Here is a 5613-nt window from a genome sequence, read left to right on the forward strand (position 1 = left end):
GAGTTAATGAGGGCAGTAGGCTTTATTTATAGTCAAGTCAAAAAGTCGACAAAACTGACCAAGTACTTAAATAAATGATTTACCTCACGTTTGCCTAATCACAGAGTTTTAACCTACGAAATATTTCACTTCGATAGCTATCTAGAGATTAGCATAATCTAAAATTATTTTTTTCCCAAATTAATCATGTTTCTAGCTCAAAAAGAATAAATGTCTTGATATGATATCTTAATATGGTAAACATAAAGTTAAAATTCACAGTCTGAAAAAAATTTTCTACCTTCACATACAACCAAGAATGGGTCTCTGGTTCGTATTTTTATATACAATACATTATCTGGGTATACCTGATCCATACATCCGTTATTGGTTTCTAAAATGCCTACTATTGTAAAACCAAGCAAACAAACATTGTCCTAATCATGCCTATAGCAAAAGTCTTTGTTTCATGCTTAAATTAAGGTAACATTTAAAAATTACTTACGATTACCTACAAACCTAGGTATAAAACAATGTGATGATTTCTTTAGTAACGTAATTTATAGAATTAGGTGGAGTGATGTACCACGCAAAAGCTAGGTCACAAAGTAAAACTTGAAGCTTACCTAAGAAATATTACTTTTGTGTATTTCTTCAAAATGTTTCGATAACTTTATAAATCATTTATACAATATACGAAAAGTATACTTTTATCACCCAACTAAAAGAGACACGGTTATGACAATTTATCAAATCTATAGTTTGGTTTCGTATTGTTTAAATAAAAAAAAAAAAACCTTTTCGTTAAAAATCATACTGTCAATAGTAGCATGTATTTTCGTTTAAAAATGGACCACAAGAAGTTAATTTACAATACAAATTCTTTTGATCAAGTAAAATTTTTTTTAGTTTTTTCGTACACCCAGTCAGCATAAAAATTGTTGAAAAGCCAAAAAAATTGTTGTACAACAATTTTAAAAGAGTTTGCAACAATTTCAAAATAAGTTTGGATATAAAACAATTTTAATATAAGTTTTAAACAATTTCAAAATTGTTTTAATATAGATGGTTAGTAACTATATTAAAATTGTTTTGATATGAGTGTGCAACAATTTTAAAATTGTTTTAAAACAATTTTAATACTATTTCGAAAACACATATCAAAATTGTTTTGATATAAGTTTGCAACAGTTTTAAAATTGTTTGGAAACAATTTTAATACTATTTCGAAAACACATATCAAAATTGTTTTGATATAAGTTTGCAACAGTTTTAAAATTGTTTTGAAACAATTTTAATAATGTTTCGAAATTTGTATCACAATTGTATTGATATAAGTTTACAACAATCTTAAAATTGTTTTAAACCAATTTAAATGCAACTTCTAACAGTCATTAAAATAATAATTAATGTTATAAAACCAAAATGTTCTGGATATTATATTTATGAAAGCGGCTTTCCTTTCAGTAATATAAGTTACAAAAATTACAATGGCCATCCATAATCTTGAAATGGTCTGTTTTGTAAAAAGATTTTCGTGTTTTTTCGCCCAAATTTTAAATCTTTCGCGCATTTTTTCTATTTTTCCTTATGGGACACTTATACTTGTAGGATAATAGTCAGTGTGTCGTGCTGTGTGTATGTGCCAATGCAACGACAGCTCCCCGCGATTTTGATTAGAGTACAGTACGATAGTGGTAAAATCAAGTGAAAGAGTCATGGAGGAGGGGCAGACTGCCAAACTCAAGTTACAGCGGAACCTGTATAAGTTTAATGGTTAATAACAACAGGTTAACAGTCGTGAAAATAAATTATTTATTATTTGTAATTGTATAAGTATACTGGATCAGTTTTAACATTCTTACAAGTATCATCTACTCTAGACTCTACCAGAGTTTCGCAGTTCACTGACTACAGCAGTCTCCACTGCCAGTCTGAGTCTGTTGATTTGATCTTGATCGCGGGCTGACGGCATCACGGCATTTTGTTTATGTTTGATTGTTTGAAAAGTTATTAGGTGCATTAAGTTTACTGATTTTATCCTACATAGCTTCTTAAGCAGCAAACAAGGTGAGTTATAAATTACTTAGGCCTAACTTGAAATGAAATAGTTCCAATAGTTATAGAAATAGACCAATAGTTCCTGGTCTAAGTTAACCAATAACTTTGATAGGTATTTGGTAGGTAACATGATTATGGCCCATCTCTGGAATTGGCCTAGCCTATGTGAGCAAACTCTAATTAATTTCTTTTTGTTTCTCATAAATATAACAGGCTATGTTACTGAAACTGTAAGTTACTGTTGGGTTTTTAGTAAATGGTCGTTGCTAAATGATACAGTTGGATTTACAGTAACTAAAACTAAAATAACTCAGACCTAACTTACACAAGGCATCTAACATTAAGTTTATAAACTCATAATTGAATTGAATTACTCACTTAGGTGGCGTCCCCAACTCAAGTAGAAAATGACATTGTAGGGCCTGTCGCCTAATGCGGTAACTGCTTAAAAGTAATATGACTAGGTATTTAGGCTTAGGCCTAGCTAAGTTACATCAGCTAGGGATTGATTTTTAAGTTAAGTTAGCCTATTTTTAAACTTGTTGTGTTAAGGGCTGCAGGGGTTTTTAAACTCTATTAAGTTAAGTTTACAAATATGTTAACTTACTAGACCTTGAAACTTGGTTAACTCAAAATTTAACCCTCCGAGTGTTAAGCGTCGCGTAATCGACGCACAACACACCCGCCGTGGTGTTATGCGTCGCTTTTGCGACACACAAACATTGTTTATGGCAAAGGCTCTGGGACTGCCTTAATCATATTGAACTGGATCGAGATTGGCATCGTTTTCAGCAGATTCTAAGCTTTCTCCTGATGTCTGTTTCTATACGCTTTTCATTTTAGTTCCGAAAATATTTTAGCAGACAGCTGACTTGCGTATTTGTTAACAACTTGGTTAACCTCGTACCGATGACTGATGTGTTTTATTAAACGTTTCTATTGTTTTAGTGTTAAAAATAAAAAGTAGTGATATAGGCCTACGTGGTGCGTTATAAGAAGATTTAAGTGATTTAGAAGGGCTGGTTGATGATCCTGAAGAAGTAACCCGGTAGTCCGGTAGTGATATTGATGTAAATTATCGGCCAGATTCCTAGCTATGGTTAGGCTATGCATTCTTAACTAACGCTTAATGTACGAAATCTGTTTTTCACCCGTAACTTATTTATTTGCAAATTTACTTCCTTATATTATTATATTTTTGTAACCCTTATAAAATTTAGAACAAAATTTGTAGACTTTATAAAAAAAATATTGAGCGCAAACATACATGTTAGGCTATTCATTTATTATATAATTTTTGAGAAATGTTAACCCCACAAAAATTGCAGAATTTTTTTTGCAATGTTCTATTAAATGCATTTTGTTTTTTGAAGAAATGACGAAGAAGAGATGGGCCAACATTGAACAAAGCAAAATAGAGAAATCAGTTGCTTCATGGCTGGCACAGACACAATTAAAATCAAAGACTTAGAAAGGGTATGTATAGTGTGATAATTTGTATTACAAAATTCACTTAGTGAGGTTAAAAACATAGGCTAACAAAACAATGTGCTACTAGCTTTCTCTCTTCATTCCGGATGCTTCAGTTTCGATAGTATATTGTTATACTAAAGCTCAGGTGATTTTCTTTATCTCAGACAAATACTGCAACAATCATTAATACTTGACAGGGTTTTTTTATTTCACGATTCTGAATTTACCACTTGATGGATTTTCACTATTTTTGTGTCGAAAGAAAGATAATTTTGAGAACTAGGGAATGTCAAAGGCACATTTTTAGTTTAGGGTTTCAGTTTAGAAATTAAGTTTTCATTTTTTTAAGTCAAGCAGCCGACGTCAACATTCTAGACTAGCTTTTGCTATAATGCCATTTGCTTAACGTAACAGCTGTAAACATTCAGGGGTCCCTAGTAACGAAATATAATATTAATCTGTGTGTTATAATTTTAGGGCAGGGTGTTAAAGAGCACCTGAAGAACAGGAAGATGAGGATCATGAAGCCGCCGACGCTTGAATGATGTGTAAATAATGTATTGTCAGGGTGTCTACGAACCGGGAAATCCGGGAATGAACTTATTTTTTTACTGAAATTTACTGTTTTTAGTAAATATGGGTAGTTTTTAGTGGTAATTGTCCTTAAATAGTTGTGTGGGCCATTTTAAGTATGACATAAAAATTTGTTAGGAACATAAAAGGTTTTTTATCAAATGTTTGCTTACATTTTCATCATTTATTACTATAGAGTAATTATGCAATAGAAACCACATTAGCAGTCTCAAAGCCATAAATATTTTATCTTGACAATCACATCAAGTCAAGTACTTCAAAAAACGTATGACTCAGTAGCAAAGCTCATAAAAGTTGTATCACTGTCATTCCTTGGCAACTTATTTATTTATTACTAGGGTAATTATCATTAGATCCCAAACCTATTTGATCATGGAAATAATAGTTTTATATTAGCTGTTAAATTTAACTTCTTTTGTACTTTCATCTTGAAGATTCAATTTGCCGCTGGCTGTTGCCTACTCCTTTAAAAACTGTTTACGGTTTCATATTAAACTTCGAATTAATATACAGTGTTATTTTATAAGTTAAATCCTTTTTTATGGACATTTTATCTTTCAATTGACAAAACCACGAGCATTGTTGTTTGCATTAATTTTTTATGATCACACAGGCCTACTTGGTCTCAAAAAATCATGTCCTTGCATTTTATGTATCTTTTACTTATATTGTTGGCTGTTTGGGTTTCATTATTTTTTGTTCCCCATATTTATTTATTGTGTTGTATTCTTTAAGCAATCTAAATCTTATAAACTAGAATGATGATAATTTGCTGCTATTATAACCTCATTATTTGTTACTTAGTTTATATAAGCCCTCCTAAATAATTAGGTCTAGGCCTGGGCAAACTAATGATTGCTATATATCAATGTTAACTTTGCAATTGTAAAGATAATAATTTATTCCGTGCTTACTGGTAGAGAACTTAAAGTTTGTCCATGAATATTTTATTTTTATATCCATGCATCCATTTCTACTTTTTTAATCCAGAATGTAGTAGACTGTGTTTTTATTAATTCTCTACTTTTTTAATTATTGTTTACTTCAAATAGAAGAATTTCAGTATACTTATTTGTTTTTATTTATTCACCATTGTTTTTGATAGTAAACTAATCAATTAATGTTATATTTAATTAGTTGCTATAGGCGTACTTATTATTTATGAATTCAAATAGAAATTAACCCTAACAAAGTTCCAAATTTGTCTATTATAAAACAATTTCCAAACAACTTCAAAATTGTTATACAACAACTTTAAAATTGTTGTACAACAATTTTAAAACAATTTCAAAATTGTTTTAAAACAACTTCAAAAATATTTTATAACAATTTTAAAATTGTTGTACAACAATTTTAAACTTATTTTAATATAGACAAAATTCCAAATTTGTAAATTTTAAAACAATTTTAAAACAATTTCGAAACAATTTTGAAACAATTTTAAAACAATTTATTTTCTTTTCCAACAATTTTTATGCTGACTGGGCAGTTATATCAGGTTTGTTA

General features: G+C 30.1%; 1 long non-coding RNA gene across 1 annotated transcript; it reads left to right on the plus strand.

Annotated features, from left to right (window-relative positions):
* Positions 1-1929: 1929 nt before the first annotated feature.
* On the plus strand, positions 1930-5098 carry LOC128987627 (uncharacterized). The gene is made up of 3 exons (XR_008490258.1): positions 1930-2049; positions 3414-3516; positions 3991-5098. It is a non-coding gene; the product is annotated as an uncharacterized LOC128987627 (long non-coding RNA).
* Positions 5099-5613: the final 515 nt, after the last annotated feature.

Source organism: Macrosteles quadrilineatus, unplaced genomic scaffold (assembly GCF_028750875.1).
Source record: "Macrosteles quadrilineatus isolate MER2022 unplaced genomic scaffold, UCM_ALF_1.0 Scaffold_2__2_contigs__length_208266976, whole genome shotgun sequence".
In the NCBI taxonomy this organism is placed as follows: domain Eukaryota; kingdom Metazoa; phylum Arthropoda; class Insecta; order Hemiptera; family Cicadellidae; genus Macrosteles; species Macrosteles quadrilineatus.